At 44.0% G+C, this 11,192-nt stretch overlaps 1 pseudogene across 1 annotated transcript; it reads left to right on the top strand.

The window, feature by feature from the left end:
* Window positions 1–870: 870 nt before the first annotated feature.
* LOC148714484 (uncharacterized) lies at window positions 871–11,192 on the top strand (annotated as a pseudogene). Its single transcript, XR_015976836.2, has 8 exons — window positions 871–1,235; window positions 1,728–1,857; window positions 7,396–7,665; window positions 7,764–7,905; window positions 7,985–8,141; window positions 9,441–9,594; window positions 9,969–10,133; window positions 10,859–11,192. The product of XR_015976836.2 is annotated as an uncharacterized LOC148714484 (transcript).

The following is an 11,192-nucleotide window of genomic DNA, read 5'->3' as shown; positions in this document are numbered from 1 at the left end:
GCTTTTATAAATGTAAGAGAAAAGTTAGAAAGATGGACCGAAATTAAACCTATCATTTCATCAGCCATTTAAAATGCTTCATTCAGTTATGGTGAGTGAATATCTATAATCCTCGTAGCCTATATCTTTATCACTTCAAATGAAATATTTAATAAATCCTACCCAAAAAATTCTATAACCACTCACCCTTTTTTTTTTGTGTGCGCGGACCCATCTCCCTAGGGGCTCGTTTGGTTCGCAGGAAAAGGAGGGGGGAAAGTGTGGTCAACGGGAAAGTAATGAAATGCCTTTTGTTTGGTTGGAGTTTTCAAAGGAGAGAGATGGAAAAGTTGTATTCCCATGGGATTATGATTCCCACATTTCATGGGAAAGTCTTTCCCATGAGAAACATGGGAAAGTTACTTTCCCATGAGGTGGGAATCACTCCTTTTTTATTTTTTTCCCAAAAAGACCCTTCAGCATTAAAGACCTAATTTTTATTAAGGGCATAATAGGAATTATACATAACTTTCCTAGGAAAGTGGATGGTCAACCAAACATAAGCACTTTGGAAATTTGTCATTTTCCCATGGTTAACCAAACATGCCAAAAGTACTTTCCTAGGTATCCTCTTCCTAGGAATCTGATTCCCAGGAATCATATTCCTAGGAGGGAAAATACTTCCCGCGAACCAAACGAGCCCTAGATTTTTTATCTGTAAGGGATTCTCCAACTCCCTAGATACTTATCAATGAGGGATTCTCCAACTCCCATATATAGCAGAATCTCTTACAAATATTCCCCCCTCCCTTTCTTCTTCTCATGGTCCCAGATGAGCATCGGATGCATGACTCCCTCCTATTCCCGGAGCAATCGAATCTTCTCCAACTCTTAAGTCCATTTAGGACGCCAATCAGCCAGCAACCTACATCGACGTGAAGCAGTACGTTCCCATTCCCCCTGCGTTCAACTTACCTCCGCTCTCTATCGATCGTAGCCGGTATATGAGCTTTCTCTTTGGCAGCCACTGCGTGTGCTCCATGATCAAGCTTCGTAGCGAGAATCTGACAGTCATGGCCCAGCCCCAGAGAAAGCTGCTCATAGCAAAGGCCAAAGCAAGCTCGGATCGTCCACCGGAGACATCGAGTGCCAAAAGCTCGGAAAAGAAGGGAACCATCGTTGGAGCAGTGTCACTGATCGTCGGAACCAGCATTGGCTCAGGAATCCTTGCTCTCCCTCAGAGAACCTCTCCTGCTGTACTCTCTCTCTCTCTCTCTCTCTCTGTGTGCGTGCGTGTGCGCGCGCGCTCTCTCATAGATGATATGAATATTTAGCATTTGCTCTGTTTTGCCATCAAGATATACAATGGCATACAAATACCCGACTGGATTTCGATTTAGACAATCTAAGCAATTTTATTTGATGATATTCCTTCCGTAATATATCCAAAAAATGTAAAAAACAAAAAAAACAATAATGTGGGTATAAGAGATGGAAAAAGAGAAAAGTACCATTTTTGAACACCTCCTTCAAACAAATCATGATTAGTAGAGGGAGGTGCTTTTCACTGACCTACAAAAAGAAAGATAGGATTTAAAACTCGGTCCAAGGCCAAATCATCAATTAATGAATGAGATTTATACTTGGATATCTTTAATTATAAACTCTGTTATTGGCTTGTTAATACGCGCCAAGTAGCCTCAGCTCGGTACCGTCAGATTCTGACGTCCGACGGCAATATGATGCAGGGTTTCATTCCCAGTGCGGTATCCATGATCGTATGCTGGGTCTTCTTGGTGATCGAGGCCCAGCTGCTAGCCGAAATAAACATTCGACTGATCGAGGAAGGAGGAGAGGAAGGATGAGGGAGAAGGAGGCGTGATGCAGGACCATTATGAAACCCAGCATGGAGCTTTGATTAGGTGATTTGTTTTTTTTAATTTCTGGTTAAGGTTGAGTCTAACTGAGTCCTTGTTTAATCAAGTTAATTTCCAATTAAGCTTGTTTAGGGTTTGAGTTAAGTTGTATTAGGAGTCTGTTTGATTAGGATTGTGATTAGGGATTTAGGGGGTGGTTATGTATAAAAGGTCGTGAAGGAGCGCCGCCTCCTTCTTCTTCATTGTTTTCCAGGAATTGAAAGAAAAACACAAAGCTCTGTTTGAGCCCAACTTCTCCCTGTTTTCCCCTCTGTTTGGTTGTGGATTCAGCCGCAGAACAGAGGTCATCTTCTTCACCGCGCTTCCCCTCATCAGTTGGTATCAGAGCAGGCGCCTCCTGCTTCGATGGCGGATGACAACGGCGTAGGTGTCCGCCCCGTCGACAGCGATCACGGGGAACAAGCCCTTTGGGCAGCGATCCGCGGGTTGGAGGGAGCCGTGCGTGAAATCCAGCAAAACCTCCAAGCCATGCGGATCGAAAGCGCTGTGGATCCCAACCGGGAGCGTGTGCAGACTCGCGAGGATCTCCCTCACGGTCCACCGGCACCGGTGCGAGATCCACCCCATCAGCGGCGCCAGCGAGTTCCTCCGGAGTCTTCCGATGAAGAGGAGGGAGCCGCGGTCTATGGGACGGTCGGTGGACCGCATCTGCACCCAGGCGAGTACGGCTTCATCGGGGGCGAACGGGACCGAAGGCCCTTCTACCACCGCTGTCCGGATGAGGGGCCGCCGGAGGAAGAGCTTGGTGGGCGGCGTCCATGGAGGAATCAAGACCGTGCGGGCCACGGGCTCCGTGGACTCGACCGAAGACCCCCTGGGGATATGGCCTTTGACGGCTGGCCACCGGATGACGATGGAGTATTCTACGAAGCACAGGAGCCGCGTCCACGGGTGAACAGGTTCCCTGCAGGAGGTAGGAATGCGGAACCCGTGAGGAACAGGCCCCCTTGGGGCGTTCGTGATAGGGGCTCCCCTGATTTCAGATTGAAGGTGGATCTCCCTGCATTTAACGGTAATCTTCACATTGAGGGATTTTTGGATTGGTTGGCCGAGGTAGAAAAATTTTTCGATTATATGGAAATCCCAGATCAGAAGAAGGTGAAGCTGGTCGCGTATAAACTGAAGGGAGGAGCATCTGCATGGTGGGATCAACTGCAACATAACCGTCTACGGCAAGGAAAGATGCAGATCACCACCTGGCGCAAGATGAAACAACATTTGCGTGGCCGTTTTCTCCCGCCTGACTACGAGCAGGCACTCTACCATCAGTACCAGAACTGCCGACAGGGCCCCCGGACGGTGACCGAATACACTGATGAATTCAACCGCCTCAACGCCCGCAACAACTTGTCAGAAACAGAAAATCAGCAAGTGGCAAGGTACATTGGTGGGTTGAAGCCGGCCATCCGAGATCAGGTAGATTTATATCCGGTGTGGAGTCTGACGGAAGTTACAAGTTTAGCCTTAAAACTTGAGGCCCAGGCGGCACGGAAGGCACACCAATCTCAGCCCATGAATCGTGCATCGTCCTCGCGCCCCACCATAGCAAAGCAGAAGTCTGTTGAAGGGGCGGCCACCACAAGTCAACCTCCACCGACGTCCGCGTCAATAGGAGCCGAAAACTTCAGCAGGCAGCAGGCGGCCCCAAAAGGTAGTGGCAACCCCTACGAGAGACCCATGCCTATAAAATGTTACAGATGTCAGGAGGTGGGGCATCGGTCTAACGAGTGTCCGAGGCGACGGCCAGTCCATGTAGTCGAAGCTGAGGATGAAGAAGAAATGCCGCATGAGGAGGAGGATCATGAAGAGGGGCAGACCGACGATGAAGACGTCGAGGTGACGGCGCCGGATCAGGGAGTTCCGGCCTCCTTTGTAGTTCAGCGAATTTTATTTGCCCCGAAGAGTGAAGAAGAATCGCAACGCCACAGCATCTTCAAGACTTGCTGCACTATCAACAAAACTGTGTGCAACGTGATTATTGACAGCGGCAGTAGCGAAAACATTGTCTCCTCCGCGTTGGTTCGTGCAATGGGATTGAAGACAGAAAAGCACCCGTCTCCTTATAAGATTGGATGGATTAAGAAAGGAGCTGAAACGAGGGTAGAAAATGTATGCAGGGTGCCCTTGTCCATCGGGAGGTACTACAAGGATGAAGTGGTATGCGATGTGGTGGATATGGATGCATGTCATGTTCTACTCGGGCGTCCATGGCAGCATGACACAGATGTTACATTCAGGGGCCGAGACAACACATACTTGTTCAGATGGCAGGGTAGGAAAATTCTATTGGTGCCCATGAAAGAGAAGCCTACCCCCAAAACTTCTCAAGTGGAGGGGAAGTCTTTCCTTGCAGTTTCTGGTGCGCAGTTCATGGCGGAGCTCAAGGGGGCTGAAGAGGTTATGGTGTTGATTGTTAAGGGGACAGAGATGCCTATCCTGCAGCAGGTGCCCGAGGAGTTCAAAGAATTGTTGACAGAGTTCAAAGACATCACTCCTGCAGAGTTACCAAATGGACTGCCTCCCATGCGAGATATTCAGCACCATATTGATTTGGTGCCTGGTGCAAGTCTTCCCAATCTGCCTCATTACCGCATGAGTCCCAAGGAGAGCAAAATTCTGCAGCAACAAGTTGAAGATTTGATCAAGAAGGGACTGATCCGGGAGAGCATGAGTCCGTGCGCGGTGCCTGCACTTTTGACGCCGAAGAAGGATGGGAGTTGGCGTATGTGTGTGGACAGCCGTGCGATCAACAGGATAACAGTAAAATACCGGTTTTCCATACCCCGTTTGAATGATATGCTCGACATGTTAGAAGGAGCCAAGGTCTTCTCCAAAATTGACTTACGAAGCGGCTACCATCAAATCCGGATTCGCCCTGGTGATGAGTGGAAGACGGCGTTCAAGACGAAGGATGGGTTATATGAGTGGATGGTCATGCCTTTTGGCCTATCCAATGCACCGAGCACCTTCATGAGAACAATGAATCAGGTACTAAAATCATTTATTGGAAAGTTCGTCGTCGTCTACTTTGATGATATTTTGATCTATAGTCGCAATGAAATTGAGCATAAGGAGCACTTGAGAGCAGTTTTGCTTGCTTTACGGAAGAATCAGTTGTTTGTTAATTTTAAGAAGTGTCATTTTGTTACAAAACGCTTGGTGTTCCTGGGATTTGTTGTTGGGGCTGATGGCATACAGGTTGATGAAGAGAAGGTAAAGGCAATACGGGAGTGGCCGATTCCTACCAATGTTAGCCAAGTTCGCAGCTTTCATGGGTTAGCGACATTCTATCGGCGTTTTATTCGAAACTTCAGTACCATCGTCGCTCCCATCACCGAATGCATGAAGAAGGGCCAATTTCAATGGAAAGAGCAGCAACAAGCAAGTTTTGGACTGATAAAAGAAAAGCTCACTTCTGCACCAGTATTAGCATTACCGAGTTTTGAGAAGCTATTTGAAGTGGAGTGTGATGCTTCTGTGGTTGGTATGGGGGCTGTTTTGACCCAAGAAGGACGGCCTGTGGAGTACTTCAGTGAAAAACTTAGTGAAGCACGGCAAAAATGGACAACCTACGAGCTAGAGTTCTATGCCATCATCCGGGCGTTGAAGCATTGGGAGCATTATCTTATTCAAAAAGAATTTGTCCTGTACAGCGACCATCAAGCCTTAAAGTACATCAATAATCAGAACAATTTGAACCGAATGCATGTTCGATGGGTAAGCTTCTTGCAGAAATTTTCCTTTGTGTTGAAGCATCGGTCCAGGCAACAGAATCGGGTGGCAGATGCTTTGAGTCGTCGCCATGCTTTATTGACTACCATGCAGGCAGAGGTCGTGGGGTTTGAAAATTTGAAAGAGTTGTATGCAGAAGATGAGGATTTCAAAGATGTATGGGCAAAGTATACAAATCATCAAGCAACTGGAGACTTCAACATTCAGGATGGCTATCTATTTCGCGGCAATTCCTTATGTATTCCCAGATCCTCATTGCGAGAGAAGCTGATTAGAGACCTTCATGGTGGCGGTCTTAGTGGGCATATGGGTCGGGACAAGACCATTGCCAGTCTCACGGAAAGGTATCATTGGCCGCAGCTGAGAAGAGATGTTGGAAAATTTATTCAAAGGTGCTATACTTGCCAAACAGCGAAGGGACAGTCGCAAAACACTGGATTATATATGCCTCTACCTGTGCCAAATGCTATTTGGGAGGATCTGTCGATGGATTTTGTGTTGGGACTTCCCCGAACACAAAGGGGTGTAGATTCAGTCTTCGTGGTGGTGGACAGGTTCTCCAAGATGGCGCATTTCATCCCTTGCAAGAAGACATCAGATGCATCCCACATTGCAAGGTTGTTCTTTCGGGAGATTGTTCGTTTGCATGGGGTACCACAATCTATAACGTCAGATCGGGATTCCAAATTTTTGAGTCACTTCTGGCTTACTCTATGGAGGATGTTTGACACTTCATTAAATTTCAGCAGCACTGCGCATCCTCAGACTGATGGACAGACGGAAGTGGTTAACAGGACATTGGGTAATTTGATTCGTTGTATTTGTGGGAGCACCCCGAAACATTGGGATTATGCCTTGGCCCAAGCAGAGTTTGCCTACAACAATGCTGTCCATAGTGGAACCGGAAGGTCGCCTTTCTCCATTGTCTATTCAAAGGCACCAAAGCACGCATTGGATCTGGCGCGCCTACCGAAAATTTTGGGAAAGAGCGTGGCTGCAGAACATTTGGCAGAGGAGGTTCAAGCTATACAGTTGGAGGTGAAGAAGCGCCTCGAGGACATAAATGCTAGATACAAATCAACGACAGATAAGCATCGAAGGCACAAAGAATTTCAAGAAGGCAACATGGTGATGGTTTTCCTGCGCAAAGAAAGATTTCCCGTGGGAACTTACAGCAAATGGAAGCCAAGAAAGTATGGCCCATACAGAATTTTGAAAAAGATCAATAACAATGCTTACGTTGTGGACCTACCAGATGATATGGGAATTTCAAAGACTTTTAATGTCGCTGATATCTATGAATACCATAATCCTGAAGAGCAGTTATATCCTGATACGAACTCGAGGACGAGTTGTGTTCAAGTGGAGGGGACTGATGCAGGACCATTATGAAACCCAGCATGGAGCTTTGATTAGGTGATTTGTTTTTTTTAATTTCTGGTTAAGGTTGAGTCTAACTGAGTCCTTGTTTAATCAAGTTAATTTCCAATTAAGCTTGTTTAGGGTTTGAGTTAAGTTGTATTAGGAGTCTGTTTGATTAGGATTGTGATTAGGGATTTAGGGGGTGGTTATGTATAAAAGGTCGTGAAGGAGCGCCGCCTCCTTCTTCTTCATTGTTTTCCAGGAATTGAAAGAAAAACACAAAGCTCTGTTTGAGCCCAACTTCTCCCTGTTTTCCCCTCTGTTTGGTTGTGGATTCAGCCGCAGAACAGAGGTCATCTTCTTCACCGCGCTTCCCCTCATCAAGGCGATCTGGAGGTCCTGTCTCTCAGGACAATGGCCGGCCCAAGAGACGCTGGGAGAGTGGGGAGGGAACTTGGCCACCATCACCTACCTCTTCTTGGCTTATACTTCCATGGTGGCCTACACGTCCAAGTCAGGGGAAGTCCTTTCGCGCTTCATCGACCTCCCTGCTTCCATCTCAGGCAACCTTTTCACCCTCCTCCTGGCACTCCTCATATTGCTTGGAGGGACTCGCATAACTGATCAAGTAAATCGTTGGCTGACAGCTTCCATGCATGATAGGTTTGGATGCTAACAGATCTCACAACCCTAGCTAGCTTGGATATGATCATTGTTTCTTTTCTTTTATTCATTCATTCATTCTTATGTTTTACAGGTTTATTGGTGGCTATTGAGGTTGGGGCGATCTCGTTTGGTGGCGGATCATATCCAATGGAGATATCCAACTGGGAAAAGGTTTCGCCAACGATCCCAGTGGTCATCTTCTCGCTCGTGTATCACGACATCGCACCTGGTAACTAGAATGGTTTGAACATGAAATAGCTGGTGACGACGGCAGTACATGAGCCGATGGCAACATTTTGATTCCGCAGTTATCTGTGCATATCTTGGCCGTGATCTTCCACGCGTGAGGTTCTCAGTAATATTAGGCAGTCTTGTGCCATTGCTCGCTTTACTCGTTTGGGATGGGATTGCGCTTGGTCTCTCCTCGCATTTTGACGGTGCTGACCCCGTGGACCTGCTTACAAGGTAGTAATTAAGCATTTTTTTTCTTCATTTGTGGTCATTAATGAGATCCCCACATTGCATGGAACGCCAAAGAATGATCTAGCTACGTGACTTTGATTCGTATATGATAATCTGAATGCTCCACCGCTATCATAATATCTTACTATATCATAAGAAAAATATTTGTCGGAACGTATCGGACTTTACGATCATCACAAAATCTTAGTGGAGGCAGTACTTCACTCGGACAAAATCTAACAGCAGGAAGTCAGGAACAGAATATGAGAAGCGACCAAATAAATGTCCGATGGAGTGAAGTCATGTTAAGGCAACCCATAGGCTCGATCGTAATTCTTAATTGATTTATGACAATTAAGTTTGTAGCGATTCAGCCGATGCAAATTACGTGGCAAGCATCGTAAGTAAATTTTATTTACCATGTTTCAATATTATATCGTTATTAGAATTAACATGTTACACGTGCAAAAGATAAATTTCTACTAAATTAACTACGTATACCTTTGTGTGTTCAAAATGTTATCCTCCCTTGGAGGTCTGGTTGTCATTATTTATGTAAGGTGGTTAGGTATTTTTTCGAACTTGTTATTCTTTCTCAATGTAATTAAATAATATGCTCTTGAATTTGATGGGATAGTTTTAAGTTAGCCAGCTGCTTTTTAGGTGAATACTTCTAGCAAGGTAGGGAAATATTAAAGCATCTGGTTGTTGATTAAAAACACATCCATCTCTAGTCATCAAAAAGTTAAGCTAGCATGAGGGATCGAAACAAGTATGTCAGGTCATGAGCTATATTTAGCCTTCTACCTATTGACAAATATATTAAAATTTTTATTTTTCTTACTAATTCTAACTTTTTTTTTCATATATTCTGTCTTTGAGTATTAGATTTCTTTTGTTTATTCAGAAAAATACATAACTTATCTCAGTTATCTGAGATATACTGAGTGGGCTTGCTTGAGTCAAAAAATTACTATGGAGCTCGAGCACGACTTACGAGTTCCACGCTTTAGTCTAGTATTGCATAAAATGTTTAGAATCTTGCCCTAAAACTTAACGTGATCTAATCGCTATGTTTTCGATGCATAAGATATATATGCTACATTGGTAGTTAGGAAAAAGCAGAGAGAGAGAGAGAGAGAGAGAGAGAGAGAGAGAGAGAGAGAGAGAGAGAGATTTCAACGTTCTAAATGCACGAATTTTATGAACAACTAGAGCATTTCGCCAGTACGTACATGTAGTCGATATCTATTTCTTTGGTGATTAATACGTGGAGACACTAAAAGTGATGGATTGTTTCAGTGGAAGATGGAGCAGCATGTTGCCTATGGTAGAGATATTCTCACTCTTGCAGTTGGGACGTCAGACGTCACTAATTGGCACTCTCCTTGGATTCTCTCAATTCTTTATCGAGCAACTCATCGATCTCTCTGTTTTCACTTCAGCTCGGACAAAAGTAAGTCGAACGTTTCTGTGTTTTCTTTTTTCTTGGCCAACCTATGAATTGATTGGCTAACTAGGTTAGTTATAAAAACTTTAAAAACAATAGTAATCTTTAAGCTCAAAGGCATCATAAAATAACAAACACTGGTCGCTAAATCATCCAAACGACTTTTTTACGTTCGCGATGTTTTGCATTTATCCCAAACTCTGTTGCTCAATTGATTTCATGTGTGCAAATTCTCATTCCTGTGCTTTTGCCTATTCCTTTATAGAGAAATGTGATACCATGGTTTCAAGCTAGCAAAGAACATTCAGAGTGACCTTCAAAGATTTTGCACTTACAGCTCTTCTTTGATGAAGTTTGTTGGCCTTGATGGTGTTAATTAGGATGAGCTAAAAGGTGCTCGGACTGGAAATTGTAGTGCAAGAAAATGGTGGGAGAACAGCAAGCTCAGTCTTTTGGCAACTTCGCTAGTGATTCTCCCATCTTCGCTCGTCTGAGTCGTCTCCGTAGTAGTGCCGGATGCATTTTCCCTAGCGACTGACATTGCAGTAAGCGTTCTGGAAGCATGCACCATTGGTGAAGCAATTTAATTCCGTAGCCTATATGAATTCTTAAACTTGCAATTAAGGATGAATCTCCCCTAAATTTATATGCATTATCGACGATATACATGTTATGATTCCTCGTCGTTTGATATTTTTTCCTTCAGTCTTTTAGGCATATCCTCCATAACACTCTTACTGTATAATTCCTGTTCACTACAATGTCACAGCATGCATCAAGAATGAAGTACAGTCTATATTTTGTTGTGTTTTGTTCATCGAACTGATCTTAGTCGTTGCCATATAAGTGACTAAGTGCATACTTATTCTAATAGAACCTCTCATCCAATAGAACAACTGCTATTTTTCATGATTAAGAATTTTGAAGTGTCAGATCCGTTGATTGTATGCTTCTCAAGAAGTTAAAGGGAAAAAAAAAACATCTATGATTGAAAAAGGAGCGTTCATAATTAGATAAAAGTCAATGTGTGCAGTCTCCAGAGTCTATGGATCAAAATTAAGATAACAGAAATTAATGAGTGCAGTTCTAGAAATGAATTAATTACAATGTTTTGTTTCCTCTCTCGTGATTTCATAAATCATTTACGAGTTTAGTTCAATAACTATTTTGCATAATTTGTTGTAATTGCTTTATCTTTTTTAAAGTTGTCGCTCGACACATATCATTTTGTTGTTGTTTTTTTCAACAATACCATAATTATTGCATCTAGTGTGGTTATTGCATGATAATATTGTACGGAGTCCTTCCACCAACAATGGCATGGGCGATGCATTCTGGATTATCTGATGGTGATGCCGACCTCCATGAAGATAAAAGTTTCAAAGGTGATTATGGACAGATGATATTGTCTAATGCTAGGCCTCTATTAGTCGGGGTAGGATTATTTTCTTGTGGGTTAGTGGTAGAGCAAATCTTGCTAGATCTAACCACTTAAACTTGACTCTAATCTTTTCGAACACCAAACAAATCAAATTTAACAATATTTAGGAAGAGTAGTACGTAAATTGATGCAATGAATACAATTATAAACATTGCTTATCTGA

This window comes from Phoenix dactylifera, chromosome 3, assembly GCF_051530095.1.
Source record: "Phoenix dactylifera cultivar Ajwa chromosome 3, Ajwa_hap1_PhDact_Kaust_v1.1, whole genome shotgun sequence".
Classification (NCBI taxonomy): Eukaryota; Viridiplantae; Streptophyta; class Magnoliopsida; order Arecales; family Arecaceae; genus Phoenix; species Phoenix dactylifera.
The sequence above is the reverse complement of the archived record's forward strand: the minus strand, read 5'-3'. Positions and strand labels throughout refer to the sequence as shown.